The sequence below is a fragment of the Lepidothrix coronata genome, unplaced genomic scaffold (genome assembly GCF_001604755.1).
Source record: "Lepidothrix coronata isolate B3197 unplaced genomic scaffold, Lepidothrix_coronata-1.0 Scaffold177, whole genome shotgun sequence".
Classification (NCBI taxonomy): Eukaryota; Metazoa; Chordata; class Aves; order Passeriformes; family Pipridae; genus Lepidothrix; species Lepidothrix coronata.
Genome location: NW_016690357.1, coordinates 1071120 through 1092691, shown reverse-complemented (window position 1 = coordinate 1092691; position 21572 = coordinate 1071120). Strand labels below are relative to the sequence as shown.

Below are 21572 nucleotides of genomic sequence, written 5' to 3'. Positions count from 1 at the left end.
ACAGGGAGTGTATATATTAAAAAAAACCAGAATGCAATATCCTGAGTTCTGATTTTTGTCCCAATCAATAATAAGGTTTGCAAAACCACATAGTAGTTTCTTCCAGGTGATATATACAAGGAACCCAAAAGGGTACCCAGAAGTTAAGCTGCAGCATCTTTCCCAGCAGGAATAATTTTCAGTATAGATTGTTTAAGTCTAAGGTTTAAGTTCTCCTACAAGGCTTGAATTACAGTACCAGGAACCAACAATGGAAGGAATGAAAAGGAATGCAAGGAGAGAGTATTTTCAAGTCTCACAAGTGTTTCCTTCTACAAAGCTTATTTCTTCTTCACCACACATGCCAAGTATCCTCCTGAACTCTATGACCCTGCCTCAACAATGGGATTACAGATGTTTAGTTTTGCCTCAAGTTTCACATGACAGTGTTTGCTGTACACAGAGTATGTGTGTCAAAAGCACACTCTTGTCCAAACAGTCACAGAAGTCGACCCGTGTTCTCATCTGTTCTGCTGCTGAATTACAAATCAACAGTTATTTCAGATTGAAGTCAGTTCAGAGATCTGAGCTAAATTCTTATTTACAATATACATGTAAAAAAAAATTTTTTTTCACTGATACTGTGTGAGCTGAAGGAGAATACAGAATTCAGACCATATAGCTCTGACAGCCAAGTTAAAAAAAACAAGCTAGAGAATTATATTACCACTTGCTAATTCTCTCCATTCTCTCATCATGACCCTGAGATTAGCTCAATTGGTTAGAGCATGAGGCTAAGGTCATGCGGTTGTTCCCTGTACAGGCCATTTACTAAGAGTTGGACTTGATGATCCTTGTGAGTCCCTTCACGTCAGAATATTCTGTGATAATCGTCCTCCAAATCATCCTGCTCAGTAGCCCAGCTTCAACTGGAAAGGTTTTAGCAAAGCCAGAACATGCTGATGAAAGACTGAAACCTAGCTTTCCTCCTTACTGGCAAAGTTGGAGTCACGAAGCTAATGATGAGACGTATGCAGAACCTGACATAAAAACATGAAGTCCTCCTTTACCTTCAAGAGAGGAATCTGGTTTTAATTCCTCAAGTCCAGAGCAAATAAAGGGCTTTAGTGTGTAGCTTTGAGGCAGTTGTCTAAGGCATAGAGAGGGCAGAATCACAGCTACACTGTGAGCTCCACTTGTCAACTGGCTGGCTCCCACCTACATCCTGCTCTGCTTGCAGGAGCACTCCCACTCCCTATGGCCATCTCCATGCTTCCAGTACAGACAATGAGGGATTCTTCAGCGGCACCCACCACTCTCATCTATGCAGGTAAGGACACCACACACCTAGCAGATGAAAAGCTCTCACTCTTCAAATTCATTCTTCAGCAATGGGGCTAAGTAGGGTATGAAGAGGAAGTGATCTGAATATTTGCTTCAGTGAAACAATCTAGGCAAACATTTTTGACACAGATAGTGAGAAGTGAAGTGTTAATTATTAAGTATGTTATAGCTCCCTGCATTTTTCTTATATTTTTCCCCGAACTATTCAATGAGCAGCATAAATGTTTAATCAAGAAATTCTTATTATTTAAGTTCATCTCAAGCCGTAGTATATCGTATCTAAAGGAGTCAGAGACAGAGAATTGAAGCACTTCTTCAACAATCACCTATCTTCCAAAACAGAGAAGGTATCCTCTGTGTTCATATGACATGACATTTCATTTCATGTTCTTGGAACCAGACAAGATTTAGAAAAATATATTCTCAGACTCATCACTTTACCCACCTTGTCTACATAGATAGAAAAATGTTGCCATTATTCCCATCAATGATCAGTCAGCCTGTTCACATTTCCTGCCCTGGAAAAGCAAGGAATAAATACCAAAGGAATAAATCATGCTGTTCTCTATGTGGATCAGTAAGTTTCTTCCAGACCATGCCACTGATTCTTAAGTTTGCTTCCTTATATTTAGATCTAGTGGTCTCAAGTTTGATGGGGAAAATCTCCAGCTCTTTTCAAACAGTTAAAGTTTTGAATTAATCAGTGTACATTCATTGACACTAGAAAAATTGAAAGGTCGTTTTTTGCTAAGAAAGATTCAGAGGTAATGGCCAAAAATTGTTACTCAGAAAGTTTAATTAAAACAAGACTATTTTATATCAGGTAATAACTTTGATTATTGCTACAAACCCTCTTTCACTTGCTTTTATCAATTTCCACAGTATTACCGGGATTCAGGTGCACACTACTTTCTGAAAGAAACATTACAAAGGATGGAAGGGAATTAACCCCTGATTTATATACATATTTATTTATTTATTTGTTGATTAAAGTTCAAAAACATAGCCTAAAAAGACTGCTATAAGGCAGTTACAGAATGTGTCTGCATGGATTGACATTCTGTAAGTGTCAGAGTGATGTTTATCCATCTTGCATTTGAAAATATCACTCTAAGTTTGGTCTGAATGTAATTTTAGGATGATCTTTTGATTGCTAAGAAGAGATAATTGAAGTTTCGTTTTTGTATGTTGCAGCTAAAGGTTTTGATGAGGGTTTAAATTATTTTTGAATGCTTGGTAATAAAGGACAAGCAAATTGCTGTGCTGCCATGTACCATCAGTGCAGTAATTAAAGTTAAAAGTATCTAAGTAAAATCGAGGAAGAGAGTTTTACCCAGAAACAAGAAATCAAGAACAATTTGAAGAAAGTACAATCATCTTCTGGACCTATTAATTAAATATGCAACATCCATTAAGCTCATAGATCAACTCTCCAACAGGAGATCCTAAAATATTGGATATGGCAATATGGGCAGTGCAGAGGATCCAGGGAAAACAGCATTCTCCATCTGCATAAACCAGTGGCTCTTCTAGACATCTCACACAGAGGGAAGGGGGAACAATTGGATTTCTAGAAAAGTGGTAATAAGAAAAACTGCTAGTAGTTATCTAAACTGAGGTAGGATTTCAGTTTAATTTATTTCATTGCGTTCTTAAATAGTAAATGTTTACTTCATTGTTTCCTTGATACTAACCTGCCTGAGAAGGTTACTGAATTTATTATAAGAAAAAAAATCTTTGTGTGACATTAAATTAAGATCCTAAGGAAAGCATATTTTTCATAAGATTCTAATTGCAGGTGAAATAAAGTTATTCTGAGATAGTTTTTTCTTTTGAATTAAGATATCTTTATGTATTTAAAGGCTCTGTGTGTGAAAAGCAGAGTACTCAAAGCATGTGCATCTTCTACTCCCATTTAGCAAGTAGTGCCTCTGAATTCTCTGAGAATTGTATCTATATCTGATCATGGTATCTGATTTCAGTGGTAGATGTGCAGGGAATAGGCCAGATTCTCTATTCCAGGTCAAACAGTTGTAAAATTAATTTAACCATGAATAAAAATAGGATTTCAGCTTCTTTAGATTTTCAGAATAACACAGTTCAGTGCAGTAGTATGGCTGTTTTTCAAATACAGAGTAGCTCCTCGTAAATAGATATCTGCAAGTACTAAGCTGAACACAAAAAGTTACATTTTTCATCAAATCTCACATATGAATCATGTATTGAAAATAATTTTTCAAAAACATTCATTGACCTTCACAGAAAATAAGGGGAGGGAAAGAAGAGGAAGACCACCTGTTTTCTGACTTTCTGAAAAAAGTCTGCTTGAAGGTTTCTTGAATTTGGTACACCAACTTGGGAAAAATAAGTATTTTCTAGATTGCTCAAAACATCCAGTTGTTACCAAGATCATATAGGAAAGTGTTTATGCCTCGTACTTGTTTTCTTACAGTACAAAGTGTATTGTTATACTTTCACTAGTCAAATGTGGTTTTAAACTCTCCGAGAATAACACATTCGAGAATCATGAACTTTGTTACTGTGTGTCTGTCTTTATGTATTAGCCAAGTCGCCAGCAGAAAACATTAAGGTCACTAACAAAAGTCCCATCACAGCATTTGAAATTTAATAGTCTCAGCATTGCTTGTTTTAAGAGGGCAGAAACCCCTTTTTTGATCAACCTTGGCCAATTAAGTGAGTAGTTTCTAAGATCACTGGTGGTTATTGGGAATCAGCTACTGAATTTAGGAGATCTAAATGCAAAGCTGTCTAAACAAAGGCATTCATACATTTGCTTCTTCATCAAGATCACCAGATTTATAAAATTAACTTCTTCCCTTTATCTGACTTATTGAAAGTATACTAATTTGCTAAACAGTTGCTGACATCTGCAAACCTGCTGGAGGCGGCTTCTAAAACAGTAATCTTTTGGTAGCATGTGTTCAAGATGGGATCTTGATATTGCTCAAGAGATCTACAGAAAGATCTATTTTAAATCAAAGCTTGAGTCCAATTCCTGTTTCAAGATTATGAGACATAGTTACCGGAAAAGAACCCAACCTCTGTTTTCTGATTGCCACTATACCAGGAAAGCATGGAGGTGCCTTGACATTAAATGTTGTACTGTTAACATTTATTTCAAAGTTGATTTCATAAGTGTAAGTGACAAGGAAAGACAAGGAGTAATATATTGTTAAGCTTTTTTGCCACTTATCAGGAACAAGATTTTTTCATGAGAAAGTCTGAAGAACACACATTTCATATCAACTGAATTCTGATCAGTAAATCATAACTCCCTCAGTCCCTCAGTCCACTTTCTTAGTATCTTGTTTTAAGGAGCCTGTTATCCTAGAGAAGACATGTCCTCAGGGACACAGTGCTTTATCTTTGCAAACTCTGTTCTCCTGATTCCTCTTCCTATTTGATTGCCCACTGACAAAGGGCAGATACCAGATAAAATAAAGTGTGAGATAAAATGCATAACTGATGTGAGACAGTGAAATGGGCAGTTTATTTACACGCTCTTGATTAAAGTAGCATTAGGCATAGTTCCCAGAATGAATGAATGCTCTAACTAAAATAAAAAAGAGCTAATGTTTCCAATACTTATCATCCCCTTATTTCCTTCATGTCAATAATACTGTTTATACTTATTTTCCCAAATAGAATTACAACATTCACTCCTTACAGAATAAAACTGTTTAACCGATGGAAAGTAACCTTCAGGTTCTCTCCCAAATCAGTAGTTTAGGTACCTCTTTTCCCTTGGCCTTCAGTTTATCCCGCTAACTCAAATCCCATGCTCTCATTTTCGTGCAATACTCTGAGGGCTCTGGCATTCTCCTGTCCCATGTTTCCAAGCTAGGCTCCTAGCCTTCATGACTAGATCTGCTAGAAGCCAAATATAAATGTTATCTCTATCCCAACCATTCCCACTTCCTATATGACTTTTGAGAGTACATTTATCAAATTTCTATTTTTAAAAATAAAATCCTTAACAGTACCACAAAAGAATGGGTGGTGCCCAGTCTTAAAGGACTATAATGTTGTGAAACTGTGATATACTGTATGGTGCTAGGAAGAAAAAAATCATACCAACACAAACAATCAAAACCCCCAAATCCCAGCACAATAAAATCAATAAATAAATTTACAATTTTGTGCTCTTTTTTCTTCAATGACAAAGGATTATGGGCATGGACTGTGTGCTTGAAATTGCAGATCTGGAAGCCACTTAAGGCTTTGTCCTTCTTGATTTCAAGAGAAGTCTTTTCCTTGCTCAGTCCAAGGTAGCCAACATTAGGTGATTACACAGCCCCTATGTGCTAAGGCTCATGTTTTTGCACTGGGCATGCCAGCCAGGTTTTAAAGACGTAATCACAGGGAAGGGTACATATTGAAACATTTGTTTAAAATACACCAGGCCATTATATTCCCTTTCCTTCCTTGTCTTCTCCACAAGGTCAGAAAATTTCCTCTGTTGGGAGCAGAAAAATCCCATTTCTATCCTCTGACTTTCTCTATTTCTAGTTATTTTCACTAGTAACATTGTTTGTTATTTACTTTCGAAGGTACATAACCATCAACAAGAACAATTATCCTCACAGGAAAACACGTACGGGAACACAGCTGTTTATGGCTCCGTGTTTTGAAGTTTCACTGGCTGCCAGGCAATTGCAGTTTTCCTATCCATCTCTTGAGACGAACATAGAAGGAATACCATCACTGCTTGGCTACTGCCTTCTTCAAATATATAGGAAGGAAGTGAAAATAAACTGTTACTCTTTACAAAGTAAAAGATGATAGGTAAAGAGCCAGTTGAAGAACACATTATTACATATAAGTTTATTGCCTGAAGCATAATTTTAGTACAACCTGCATAACAGGCACTTTCTGGTTTTGTTTTTTCCAACTAAGAAAAGGCCTCTGTGGAGGAAAAGCAGCACTTCAGTGTTATAAAGCACACTTCTGTGTTTTAAACAGTTACAGAACAAAGTTTCTGTGTTTCTTTTGCTGCCTGTTGGTTTCTAATGTGAGGAAAACCCATGGTACTAAAACTTAACTGGCTCTTTATGAAAAGAACCATGTACAGGCATCCTGCGGCCACAGCTGATGTGCACAACCCACTGCCCCCTTCAAAGCCCTCTCCCCACGACTCCACCACTCCCCCTTCTCCCCATCTTATCCCTGCTTGTTGTCTTTCACAACCATGTGCACAAAATTCATCCAGAACATTTCCAGCATTTCTTAAGCTGTTCCAGTGGTTGGTGTTGAAGGAAAAGAAGGTATTACTTTTATCTAAATGAAAAGAGGCATCCCAGAATATTTTTCATTTTGCTTCACTCCTTTATTTAGCATTGCACAGGTCTCTTATGTGTCTTTTTGGATGCAGTTAGTGCCTTTTTAAAAACAGCCCTTACTTAAAAAAAAATTAATATTTTTCTTCCTTATATGAACTAAATTGTGCAGTGTTAGCTAACTGCAGTTGTATTATTAAGGTAATAAAATTACCCTACTGCTATCACTGCAACGAGATAAGGTATAATGCAATGCTCAAAGCAATGTTCAATGGAGAAGGGAAGTATCTAGCAGCAAATTATTCTTTACATTTTTTTCCAGTATATTAATTTTAATTGTGGCCAATACCAGATTTTTGTTATTGCAAACCAATCTCCTCTCTTTACCAGCTTTTATAAGGTCTCAGAAAGATCTTAATAAATTAATAATAACTCTTTAGACATTATATTGTTAATCTATTGTTAGGTTGATTGTTTTGTGTCTTTTTATGATTTTGTTCCACAAGAAAGGCATAACATTTGGTATTTCAAAGGCTTAGTGTGACAAGGACATTAGCACTTTCAGCATGACCAGTATGATCATACAACCATTTAAAGTACTTGAAGTTTGTTGACCACCTGAATACTCCATGTGTGTGTGCTTAATTTTTCAAATATATGGGTTTGTGATGGAGGAAGGATATAGAAAGTTGTCTTTTTTTGAACTTGGGCATAAATTCATGGAAAAAATATAAACAAAGTTGCAGAACTATTGACAGATCTTAGATCAGAATTAGGAGTCTTGTGTATAATTCAAATAGTGAATCTGCATGGTAATCGTTCATGAGTAGGCTCTCAGTTCCAGAAATCACAGGGGACATGGTTAAATCTAGCCCAAAGTACAACAGTTTTAGAGATAACATTGAATTTGAAGTATATGGGGGAGTGGCAGGGCAGGGGATATCCTGAGCAGAGACCTTGAAATCTTGCTGTCTGTTTTATTATAAATATATGTAGGGTAAGTTATATACATATGGAAAATACTAATATTAGTAATGTACAGAATCTATTTAATTGTCTATAGAATCAGTACAAGTGAGTGAAAGATCTGAACATATTTTTGTGTAACACCTACTTCTTCTGGTCATTTGTGAGATCATAGTATTTACAGTTAACCTGTAAACCTGCTTCTTCCTTTTAAGATTTCAGAAAGTATCCACATCCACTCTCTGCATTTATACAAGCTGTAGAGATTTTCAATTCTAAGGGAATTAGCAATTGCAAAGGAACAATCCAATAGTGCTGCCTAAAACAAAAGAATTCACCTCCATTAAGCCTGTTTCAAAGTACACTGAAGTAAATGGAAAAATATTGACTTACGGGAAGAGATTTAAGGTCAGTGAAATTTTTGGTAATGGATACTGTTCATTCCTCATAAGCTGGGCTAAGAGGTGCTCACACTGCAGTTGACTGTGTCCGTAAATGTTGGCATAGCTGTCAGCAAGATTTATTGTGCATTTTCTCCCCCACGATGAGAATGCAAAAGTAAGAAGGATGAAGAGATTTTACATGTATCTACAACTGCTGAGGCATGAGAACACCACTTTAGCCAGCCCTTAATACAAAAACCACAGTCCGCTTCCTTTGAAGTTTTAAGAGCTTTGTGAAAGGTGTCAGAGGAGATGGAGATCAGCCTGAATGGCAAACACCTCTGCAGGGCTCCTTTGGGCTCTGGAACAACTTGAGTGTGCAACAGAGGGAAAAGGAGATGCTAATCTGGGGCCGACATGAAGAGTTGTCACAGCACTCTGCTTGGGAGCTGAGCTTTTCCATGTGCACTTGTACACCAGTGCCATGGGCAATGGCACAGAGACAATGCAAAAGGTCAGTGACACTGCACTACTGCTGGGCTCTGCTGGATGCTGGCATACATCAAGCCAATATTGCAGTGGAAACAGAACTGCTCTTTGGAGAGCTAAATCTCCATATTGTATAGCAGCATCACCAGCATCTTCAGATCAAGCCACTGTACTAGTAAGCCTGGGAGTGTAATGGGGGCTTCTAGCTGCACAGCTGGATGGCAGCTCATAGTGAGTTTCTGTGGCTGGGTTTTGGTAGCAGGGGGGCAGGGGGTGAGCTACAGAGGTGGCTTCTGTTAGAAGCTGCTAGAAGTTGCCCCTGTCCCATGGAGCCAATGTCAGCTGGCTCCAGGATGGACTTCCTGCTGCTGGCCAAGGCCGAGCCAATCAGGAGAAATAGTAATGCGTCTGCTATAACATATTTAAGAACAGATAGCTGTTGCGAAGAAAGAATTCCAGCCAGGGAAGAATGGAGTGAAAACATGGGAACAACAAAGTGGACACCTAGATCAGTGCATAAGGAGGGGGAGGATGATCTCCAGGTTCCGGAGCTGAGGCCCTGCAGCCTGTGGTGAAGACCATGGTGGAGCAGCTGTGCCCCTGCAGCCCATGGAGGACCATTGGGGTGCAGAGACCCACCTGCAGCCCCTGGATGCCTCAAGGAGGCTGCGACCCCATGGGAGGCCCAAGATGGAGCAGGGTCATGCTGGAGACCTGCAGCCCATGGAGAGGGAAGCCCACGCTGGAGTAGGTTTATCCTGGGTAGGACTTGTGGCCCCTGTGGGGGACCCACATCAGTACAGCTCATTTGTGAAGGACTGCACCCCATGGAGGAGTGACCCATGGGACAGCAGTTTGGGAAGAACTGCTGCCTGAGGGATGGACTCACGCCAGAGAGGTCTATCAAGGGCTGTCTCCTGTGGGAGAGACCCCACAGGAGCAGGGGAAGGACTCCTCTCCCTGAGCAGCAGCAGAAACAACAACTGACCGTAACTGCCATTCCCTGTCCCCCTGCACCGCTGGTAGGGAGGAGGGAGAACATGGAAGGAAGGAGGGTTGGGGAGAAAGCGTTTTTAAGATTGTTTTATTTCTCACTCTTTGGCTCTTATCCTGTTAGTAATGAATTTAATTCATATCCTCACTTTGAGTCCATTTTGCCCATGAAGGTAATCAGTAAGTGACCTCTCCCAGCTCTTAACTCATGAATCCTTTGCTGTTTTTTTTCTCTCCTCTATTCAGTTGCAAAGGGAGAGTGAGAAAGTGGCTTTAGTGGGTACCTGGCATCTGGCCAGGGTCAACGCACTACGGAGCTCTACAGCTGCCTTTCACAACAGTTACAGCTGGATGTCATACCCCTGTAGGAATTTGGAAGAAATGTACTTGTCCTGTCACTAGCAGTAAAGCTTTTTAAGCTGCTTCATTGCAAGGATGTGCTGTTCAAAGAAAAAAAACCTTTATGCTTCTTCACGGTGTTCTTAACAGGAATAGCTGTTCTTTCTTATATATGTCACATATCGTAAAGGTATTTAGTATATAATAGCCACTCAAAGGAGGTGAACAAATTGAGTCAACATTTTCAAGAGACTCTTAGGTTCACAACTCTCAGTTTAGGTTCTTAGGATATCTCTTATTATATATTTGCCAGTAAAGAGGATTTTCCATGCACAGGTTTACTGCAGGTACCTTTGTTTCCTTAGCAGCCTTTTTACCTAGAGGCTCTAGCAACTTGCACTCTCCTCACTGCAGAGCAGCCCTGTGGTTCTTTCCTGACTCTTTAATGAAAGAGTGAAGATGCCTAAGCCAGGAAATGAGTGTCTATAACACATCCGTGTGTCTCCCTCCCCACTGCAGGCAAGTGCAAGAGGCAACCCCCATCTTGTGGGTCAGAAGAAAGACGTAACTGACATCCATATTTTTAAAGATGAGGTGTTATGTAAGATGTTAAAGACCAATTAATTCCTCTTTTCCTTGGGAACACTGGAAGTGCCTTCACATGTTTTATAAGAGATCAAGTTTACCTGTACTATAAGAGATCAAGTTTACCTGTAAGACTTTGTCTGAAACTAACTCATCCTTCATGCCTTTGGGCCAATCAATTTACTTGCTCTGTGTCTCCTTTTTCCATCTGTAAAAAGACCAGATCAATAGCATTCCTTTGAAGGACTGCTACATGTGGCACTTCATTAGTGTCACTCCTATTACTGTGGTGAAGCCCAGCTAGAATTTTATCGTTATCCATGATTAGTATAGATACAACGCTATTATATTATGATTCTGTCCACCAACAAGAGCTCCAGATCCAAACAACCTCTGAAATTTTATTTGTCCCAAGTCTTTCATCTGCCATGCACAGAGAAAGCAGCTTTCACTTGGCTGGGTTTGTCTGGCATTAAGAAAATGGGTAATTTACAGGAAGACTAGGGACTTCATTCTTTCCAACTCAAATTTGGGGAACTGCAAACTTCAAACTATGCCTGTAGATACAACACAATTGGCAGGAAGCTCTCTTTAACAAAAAATGTGTTTTGTTTTTGTTGTCAACATCTTACACATTTTTCTTTCCACAAGTGTTGCATCTGAGAAATCCTGGAGAAACACTGAACTCCACAACAGTGCAGATAGAGCTAGAAGATCATTGCTTAAGGGATTCTTGCTAGTGTCCCAAGCTTTCCAATGTGGTATGTAACTCACTGTCTTTTGGAATGGGCAAAATGATCCGGTATGCAATTTTCTTGTGCTAAATCACTGTCTGGGTGTGCATTTACCATGTAGCTTACTTACAGTTTCGGTCTAGAGATTTGAGTCCAAATCCAGCTCTGGATATACCTCCAGAGCCCTCAGCAATGCAGACTATTACAAAAAATGCTTCCCCCTGTTACACTCAACACCCACACACTATGTTTAGAAAAGAAATTGAAACTACCTGACTGTGTTGATCTTTCAGCAGTCAATTCCTAGTAATTAAGAGTCAAGAGCAAAGCAGCTGTTTCTATTTTGGCATAGTCTGCTAATCACCAGCTCTTGGGTGCAGAGGACAGGGAGTTTCCAAAGTAAGCTCATGATGGCATTCAGCACCTCTAGTTACCAGGTGTGATGGGCTGTGCCATTTCTTTTACTTACAGATGGCTGAGGGACTGGTTAGAGAAAAAAAATTAATTAATTAGAATCATTGGTAAGTAATTTTTAGCAATACAGAGAAATCTATATAGGAAGGAATTTGTTAAGTAGAAAGACATAATAATTTTAATTTCCATGTTATTTCAAAAATCCGGACCTAAGGAGAAGAGGTCAAATACTAATAAACCAGACAAAGTGCATTTACCATGGTTTTGTTCCATGCTGGTATTTACAGTAAGAAACAGATATTTGCTAAAACATTTGAACATCATTGATAAAGGCTGTTATCCTCTGTGCCAGGTTTTGTACTGTTTGAAGGACCTAGGCCTCCTTTGTTACAAGTGTGTCAGGTCTCTCAAAGACCTCATTCCTGACTCACAGGATAGACACAAGACACATCTCAGGACCACTAGTCTTCCGTAGCACATTCAGATGAACACATTTCTTGGGACTGAGAAATTGGTAGGTCAGTGTGGATAATGATGTAGAGTCCATATCACACTGCTTTATTCTTAGCACCATGCTGCTTAGACTGGAGTTCCTGTGAAAGGAAAGACATTGGCATTTAAATAGTCATCATCCTGTAAGGTCACATCAGGCTAGTATCCAACACGATGGGAGAAAAATGCAGTTTTACAGAAAACTGGTTTTATCAGGGAAAAGATCAACTTCCCCATGAGAAGTTTGTTTTAGATAAGATGGAAGCAGAAAATTCTGGTTTTCGTGGATATTTTTCTTTTTCTCCCGGGACTTTGTGTGCCAGGCATGGAGACTGTTGGAGGGCACTGTCAAGTGTCAGCTGCTCAGGAACACTGAAGGAAAGGTGTGTTGGAAGGTAAAAAAGTGTCTCCTAACACATTTAAAAGCAGTCCTACTTTCTACCTGCCTTAGAAAGCCACCCACCATGACCCTGCTTTGAGTGGTGGTTACTCCCCAAGATGATCTCTGTCAAGAGATTTGACAATCAGCAATATGGATTCTGGCTATAGCAGCAGAGGACTCTGCTCAGACAAGTATATTTTTCCAAGAAGGACAAGCTATTCCAGCTAAGGTCAGTGTTGTGATCAGCACATTTTCATTTTTTCATCTCATGCAGATTATCAGCATTGCAACTCAGATTCTGAGACAATGCTGCATTGTCTGCATGGATATCCTGAGCCCATGTAAGCCAGGATCACCCTGGATGCTGCAAGGATCTCACTTGATAACAACCTTTCAGTAGTGCAAGCCAGGCCAGCTATCTCCATTTTTTGCTCTCAAATGAAGGCTTGGGTCTAGTCAGTTTAATTGGGCATTAGTGTCCTCCTAACCCTTCCAAACAACGGAGTTATGGATTCTGCCAGCACCCATCAATCCTTTGTTATCTAAGTTTGCCCTCTGGATGAGGCAAGATACAGTGTCCCTAACATAGCAGAGTGAACACTTGCATCTCTCCCTGATGCAGCTGGCAAAGCTTTTCCTCCACACGATCCAAGAACACAGTGTGAGCACAACGCTGCCATCTGTGCTGCTGGGGGCAGAGAAGTACAGGTACATCAGACCTACAAAACAAAACAGGAGTGGTTGTCATACGGATGATCTCAACAGGTTTATCAAAGAATTCATTCTCAGACATGTTTCAGTCTTGAATCAGAGCACAACATGTTGAAATGCCTAGGGACATTTGTGTTCAGCCAATTCATGTGTTTTACAACAACAAGCATATTGACTTGCTGCTATTTGGTAGAGTTACATTCACAACTCAGAATCTGTCACCGTCTACACTGGTTCCCCAAATATTTTAATTTTTTATGCAAATGGCAGCTGTTTTATAATGAAAATAGAGGTATTCTGCTTTTGGAGATCTCTACATTTAAGTGTTTGGTATATATATACAAACCATTAAGGCATGCACCTTACCTGCATATTCTGAAATAGTCTGTGTCTTTGAACAGTCTAATATGGACATCTTAATTCCTACAAATGAATTACCACATACAATGCTGTATAATCTTCTGCTAAAGGCTGAAATAAGAAAATGTTCCCCAAGAGACTATCTCTCAAACTCCATAAAAGTCAACAAGAGGTGGAAACAGAATTACATTCTTGAAAATCTAAAGGAAATTAATGGTCCATGTTTCTAGATCTCCAGTAAAATGACATTTCCCTTAGGATATGCCAGCTGTGCTCTCAAGATTGCATGATCCAAAATATCAGGAAAGAAATATAATTAAAAATTACTATTATTATTATTTCAAAATATTTTTAAGCAGAGAAACCTAGAAGTTTTGTTTTAATGTCACTAACTGTAAATGAAGCAGATTTAGATGGTCAGGTACTCTTTAACAGTAGCAGCTATGGATCCCATTTGCTTACACAAGGCTTGTATGTAAGAAATCTCCTATCAGAGTCCTTTTGCTTTCCTTTCAGTGAATCAAGTCCAGGATCTGAAAATATTAAGGAAACGGTATTTATAAGCTATAGAAAAAACTGTCTGGACTCTAGGATTTGAAAAGCTATGCTTATTGTTAATCAGATAGGATCTAGAAAAAGGAACACAAAGACATATACAGTAAACATCATAAACAAAAAGATAATCTGTCCATGGCCTTTGCTATGAATGTACAAAGATAGTGTTTTATGCTACATGATATGTATGTCTGTGTACTGTAACTAGTGTGTAGTAAATTATTTTTAAAAAAGCTATCCTTACAAGAGGTGGAGCTATAGAAACTACACTAAAGGGCAGGCATCCCCTTGTGAACTATCCACCACAGACTGTTGTATCTACCATGACGACAGCAGACACTGGACATGAATCAGTTGCCTGGGACTAAACCCCCATTACAGGATTGAAATTGCAGTCTTATCAGAAACACTGAGATTGACAAGCAGTTCAGCTACTAATCCTGCTTGTATCAGATATCTTAAATCTAAGTGTCTTTGCATGAGTGAACTATTTTCTATAATCTGAGTCTGTTATTTATTAGGAAGTGGACTTTCTCTGATGTTGAAACTTGAGGGGAAAAACTGATGTTTGGTCTATAAGCTTCACCTGAGGCACTTAAGCCAGTTTTGTGGGTTCAGTGCTCTTATTCCTGCTCCCTACTGTTCAAGCACAGGTTCCTAATTTCTTTAACACAATGAATGTGCATGTTGTCAAGGACTAACCTGTGTGGTTTCTTCTGAGATACAAGATGGAAAATCAATAACCATCATGTTCTGGAGGTATCAGCATCATCTGCATGAATAGGAAGATATATTTCCTTGATTAATTGAACAAGATAAAATCAAAATGGCGAGGTTAGGCAGCTGGATGAATGCCCTGTGAAACCACTGAGGGAACAAAAATGGTGTGTGAAGTTACATGTTGAATACTTGATTGTAATGAATATTTAACTGTGGGTTGATGGATGTGATCACATCAGAACTGCATAGGAGAGAATGCCACAAGAAGGAGAAAATATTGTACATTGGTAATTTACATACTTTACTTGTTGCCTTTCCCTTGCCTTTTTTAATTCCTTTCTGACTGAGTTCTGATTTCCGTTTAATGAAGCGTTTCCCATTGGCCTGAAGGGTGAGAACATTTCTAAGTGAACATAGAAATTGCCTTTTTTTGTGTATGTAAGATCAAATCTATACTTAAGAATTTTGGACAAGTGCAGCTAGTCCTCAGGTACGTTTTTTACATAGAGATCTCCCAGTAAGATTGATCAATTTCTTTTAAACTCCTGACAATATGTCACTAAGGATTCTCCCGAGGGGACATTTTAGTGGAGGTGAAAATACAGTGTTAAATTCCCTGTACAGTCTACAGCCTGCTAAAGTTATGTAGCCTGAAGTTTTCAGTGAGCTGAAAAGTTAATGGTATGTCAAAGCAATTAGACAGTACATACTGTTTTCCTCCAGTCCTCATAGTGGAAATCAGCACTACCTCTGGACAAAGTCCTGAAAAGAATCTCAAAATGTTTTGTTGTTATCAGGAGCTTATATTGTGAAGTTTTGGTTTCAACTTGCTTCTTTGCTTTTTTCTTGTTTCTTTTCAGAAATGCTGACTTATAAGTACTTTTTTCACTCAGGTAGAAAAAAAAAACAACAAAAACCCATTAGTCCTGAGATTAGAGCACTGATTGGTGACACTAAAATCTCCTAAAGTACCTGATTCATAATGTGAACCCAAAACTCTATTTCACACGCACAGCTAAATAATTTGGTTGTATACTTATCGGACTTTCTGGAATTATATTTTGGAGCTACTCAAATTATTAAAGCACTAGTTTTCTCCTGATATGAAGTGGGGAAGGTTCTGAAACCCTGAGAACATTTCCTAAGATGTGGTTCCTATAGTCAGGCCCTCTCAATTGGTGATATTAGAAAACATAACATTGGAGTTGTGGGACAAATATACATTTTTTTTCCCTTCTGCTTATTTTGCAAATTTATATTTTTGGTCAAGACTTGACAAAAAAAAAAAAGATATATTTACTTGAAGAGAAAATTTTGTTTGGTAGGTTTTAAGAGAAATTAGCATCTAATTGCTATTATCAAAATTGGATAATCTTGAAATAAAGCAAATTTTCCTTGAGATAGAGTATTATTGGACAAATTGCTTTTGGCTGTAACGGCTAACTAGAAGTTTGGTTTTGATTACTTTAAGTAAACTCAAAAACAAGGAAGTTAAATTCCTGCTATAGCAGAGAAACAAGGAAGTTAAATTCCTGCTATAGCAGATGGCAAATAAATAAAGGTATGATTTATAGATTTATATTCTTATGAAGACAGAAAGGGGAAGAAAATATTGTTTTCCATGGAAATGTAGCTTTAGCCATATGCTATTTTTGTGGTTCTTCAATAAACTACATGTCCAGGTATAAATGTTTGCTTTGGAGGACAGAAAGGATTTTGTTTACCATCTCAGTTTTCTTTCCTATTTTAGAAATAGTAAGTTTGCTGAATTGCTCTTTGAGTAACATTCTTTGAAAGGCTCAGAGGAGAGGAGATAGGAACATTTCTAGTGAGAAGTTAACTGAATATGGATAGAACAATGAATCTCATTTTAAAAGATGCTACAAAAACAAATAAACCAAACTACTATGAAAAAAACACATTTAGATTGAAGATTTCTCTTTCTTAGCAGATTTAACATTAAATTCACTGACTGCAAGGGAATGCACTGATTCAAATTGTATCTTGACCTTTTAAATTCCTGTCAACTTTTTTGTACACAGTTTGTACACAATCAGTATTGTGAAGAAAGGAGTTTCTTACCATATATTGCAAACAAAAATCTAGCACAGTGAGATGCTGGTCTCAGTTAGGGCTGCTAAATGGAAAAATTACCATACAATACTTCCATCCAGCATGTCGAGCAATTCAACTGCTAGCTATTTATCTGAGGAAAGCAGAAAGTACAGACAGACATGTCACAGTGAACAAGGTAAAGGTGAACTGATTAGCCCTATTTCAGTCTGCTTTACACAAATAAAAACTACAAAGCACATTAAAACATAGAGCTCTAAGGCTGAATTCTTCAGCATTACCTATGGAATCTTTTGGCAAATAATGTGTGCCTACGACACAGTTACCTATCAAAGTTAGATCCCAACTGCAGTATTAACTGCAGGCTTTGGAGACTTTTTTTGCTAATGAGACTGACATCTAGTGGCTTCATTTACCAATCCTCAAGCATGTATTTATTTCAGTGTATTTGCTTTATAAAAGTCTGGGAGCTAGACATTTTACCTGCCTATAATTGTGTGGTTTGGGGTCTTCATACACACCAGGCTTATGTTTGGTATTCTTCACAAAGAGTATTTTGGCCTCATAAGAGTTGATCCGTTGAAAGCGAGTGACAAGCTGGAGAAAGTCCCTTCTCTTTTCTAGAACAGGAAGGAGCAGCCTGAACCTATGCCAGAGAGCTCTTGCGTGGCTATGGTCTCAGAGGTACTTTTTGGGTTGAGTTCCTCTTTCCTCCCTCCTTGTGGCTTCTGAGAAGTGTTGGATGATCTATAGAGCTGGAAGCTAAAATTAGGAGGCTGCTTTAGCCGTATGTCTGTATTGGCTTTGGATTGCTGCACTGCAGTGTGTTGTTGGGAGAAAGGCTAGTCAAGGCTTCAAGAAAGTTTGCTTTGACTTTCAAATAAAATATTTCTCTCTTCTTGGTGGAGGATGAACACACATATACAACAGAACGTTTATTATTGATTGCTGCTTTCAGTAGCTAGTCCTGTCTGCATAACCTAGTACCTTCATTGAAGATAAATGTGTAATTGTACTTTAATATTATATTGTACCTGTGCTTAGATGAAGTATTGCTTCTTGATACCTTCTTTCAGTTCTGCAAAGTAACCCAGAGAAACCCCATCTAAAGCCAAAAGCGTGGATGTTCAGGAATTTACACATTCATTCCAGCCTGTAGGAACTGAAGCTCTGACTTTCATTTTGTCTGAAATGCCCATCGCTAAGTAGCAACACAAATACACCCTCTCCACATTTTTGTTCTTGCCTCATTAAGCAGTACAACCTTGACAGGAGACTAAACCTGTGCACATGCAGGGCAGCACATCGGGGGGGGGGGGTTAGTTGGGCAGCAGTGGGCCCACACGAGTCTCACATTGCACAAGTAGAAGTGACCAAATGAACCTTAAATGAGAGAAATGTTGAAGCCCTGGTCTCCATGCTTCATGATGCACTTTCGTCTTGCTCTGCATTCCTGAGCACACCCAGGCCACAACGTTCATTAGAGTTGCCCCATTGCTACCCTGGTATAGGACCAGGTGTTATGTCCTGCCATGGGCTATCTCATCACCAGTGCCACTCAAGCTTCACCTTTTTGCCCAGAGGTACAGAGAGGCCCTTTCCTACACCCAAGGATGCCTCTGGGCAGGGTGAAAAACCACTGGAGCAGCATTAACACCCTAAATAGGCAATAAAGTATTTAACTCTTTGCGCAAGCTAGATACTGTGTTATCTCTGTTTTGTCTCTATGATCTAAAAGCCATTCCCATACTCTGTTACCTTTCTTACACAAGAGTACCTTGTACACCCCGAAAATCTGGAAGAAATACGTAGACCGTAAGGGTATTGCGACAGGCCCCAACACAATATAAACAATTTTTTCCTACTTTGTTTAATACTCAATGCTCAGGAAACCTGAAGGAAAGCTATAACATTACAACTTTCTCTACTTTGTGCTTATTCATTCTGAGGATAGAATGTTTTGGGTTTTTTTTTATGGAATAAGCTTGTGGTCCATTGAGGGATAAGGGCATACGGAAATGTGTCCCTACCAACAAAACTCTGTTTCTGAAAAAGGACTTGGGTAGGCAGTTCACTGGAGATAAATTAAGTTCCCACAAACTCTTTTCATACACTGGGTAACATACACCACTAACTTACGAGTTACATGAATACCCATTCCTCCTTACCTCTCAATCCTCAACCTATTTTCTCCAGCCCTAATTTTCTTCCTAAAGCCAAGGTTTTGCATGCAGAGGAAGTTTCTAAAGCTATTCTATGATTCTCCATTAATTTCACCAAAGCAAAAAGTCTGTGTATTTTCACACATCCCACCTCTGCCCCCTTTGTTAGTATTGATATTGCATACATATGTTTGTATCCTAGGAACTGGAACTCACTGATCCAAAATACCTGCAGATCCATATGCACAGTGGTGAATAAGGACACAAAAAAGAAGCAAAGAAAAAAAAAGATAGAAATTGACTCACCAGTCTGCAAAAACGGGGACTTCCAGACAGACTTCATATGCTCTACCACAGAAGGGTTCTCTTTCCTCTCTTCTAGGGGAAGTTAAGTAAAGGGACAAACTTGCAGCACACCCTTACTCAGAGAATTGTTTATTTTTCCATTGTAGAAAAGAGCTGGAATAAACAATCTACCCATCTGTGTTGCTAAGAAACAAGGCACTGTTGCCTTGGGACTTGATTCAGAATTCAAAAACGAGAATAGTGTCTCACAGGACTGCATAAATGCAGCTTGAAGCCTAGCAACAAGACTACAAGTTCATTGTGCTTCTCTTACATGTTAGAAAACAAGGGACTTAGAAAGAAAATATATGACTGAGACAAAGAAAACAGTAATTTGAAAATAAAACAGAGGTGGTGTATTACCAATTATCCTAAGGGGTGGGGTGGAACTATGCTTTACTAAACATACTTTTGTGACCTGTAAGATCCGATGTGTTTTGACCTGTGTTTTAAGCAGGTTCATATTTACTATAACAAGTGAATATAAAGCAGCATCAGTATTTACACTAGTATCCTAAATATTCAACTTGTTCATTATAAGTGACAACACAAGAGTCAGGATAGCAGAATTAATTTCCATTTGTATTTTGGTTTTCAAGCACTCTACCAACAGAACAGTTTACAGTTGCTACACACACTCTGAAATGGTCATTCAAAATGGCATGGATTGCTAACTGGAGCAATTACTTAACCACATGCACACAGACTGTTTTCTACATTTGCTGATGTGTAAGTGAAGTATAAATTATAAATATGTTATATACCCTTTCACTTTAACAAATGGTCATTACGTGCTCTTGGAAATTACATTGGTTCAATCAGCTATTTCATTGTAAATTCTGTTCCCTCTGGCTGCAGAATGTCGCTACACCACTGAAACTGGCCAGCACTCCAGCCAGGTAGGCCAAGTTTGAGCAGAGTTATAGTTCTCAGATGAGAAAAGAGGTTGTTTTTTCTTTCCTTTTTGGTGTTCCATCATGAAATCATAAAGAGATATTCTTCAGCTGTGTGATATGACATAATGAATTTAACTGGAGATGAAGAAGGAAACAAAATTCAGTGGTGTAAATCACCTAGAGCCCCCTGAACAATTATTACATTTGTTTCTTTGATTTTCTTCTTATAAATAGACTATTTTGAAAACAAAGAAAAGAAAAAAAAGTTCTCTTCCTCAAATATTTCTAAGTTTGCAGCACTTCCATGCAGTTCCTTCAACATTTATGTTGTTCCAGTTGCTCAGAGTCAAGACCAAAAGACTATCTGCAAAAATACCTTTGTCATTCGTTTGTTTGGTTTTGAAGGACATTCAAAACCCTTTAAGAGGGTATACTCTTACAATACCTTTTTCTTTGTTTTTAAAGAAATTGACATTTCTTTAGGCCTTTAGTTGAAAAAAATTTGGAGATTGTAGTTGAGCTTTGTGGTAGGACTTTCTATCAGTTCAAACAAGAAAGATCTCATTGTGATCCTAAAGTAAATAAGATATAATTGCAAGTTTATGCTGTTCAGATACCTATAGTTTGACTGAAGAGAAAATAACATCTAACAAAATTCCTTAAGAATTTGAGGATTTGAATTCCTTAAAACACTTAAAGAAATAAAATAATTTCTCATTGCCAATAGATGGCAGCATGTTACTTACTTTACAAGGTAAGGGAGTTTTAAAACCCAGGAAAGCTGAGAAGCAAGTCCTTTTGCTCTATCGTAGCATAAGATGAGAGCTTGACATTTTCCTACACAAAACCACCTCATGTTTTCAGCTAAATGTAAGCTGTTTGTAGACTTAAATAAGATTAAGGAGACCTTAAGAGTACAAGCTAGAAAAAGCAGTAAAGCTAGTCAGGATTCTAGTCTGAGCTGCAGAATCGTCTTAGGGACAAGCAAGCACAGATGGAATATCATACCCAGATTTAGCCTTGAAAACCGTAGCCAACAGTATCTATGCTTTATACCTTGATAGAAGGTATTTCAGAAAAAAAAAAAAGATAGAGAGGAAAAAAAACGAGGAAAAAATAGGGGAAAAAAAAGAAAATAAAACCTTCCCATTCCTTATTTATAGATGGTAAAAAAAAAAAGGATGAAAAATGTTTTGTTCAATCACCATTAGCACAGAAAGAAATACATATCACTTAACAGGAGCATTATCTTGACCCTTTGAGCAGGTTGTGTTCTTCAATAATTTTTAGGTTTTTTTAAACTTGAATTGTTCTCTGCTATATTGATTCCAAAGAGTCAAAAAGAAAGCAAAA

General features: G+C 38.4%; 1 long non-coding RNA gene across 1 annotated transcript; it reads right to left on the bottom strand.

Annotated features, from left to right (window-relative positions):
* Positions 1-13007: 13007 nt before the first annotated feature.
* Positions 13008-19432, bottom strand: LOC108504856. The gene is made up of 4 exons (XR_001877275.1): positions 19285-19432; positions 14726-14795; positions 13931-14001; positions 13008-13116 (listed from the first exon to the last, which is right to left on the bottom strand). It is a non-coding gene; the product is annotated as an uncharacterized LOC108504856 (long non-coding RNA).
* Positions 19433-21572: the final 2140 nt, after the last annotated feature.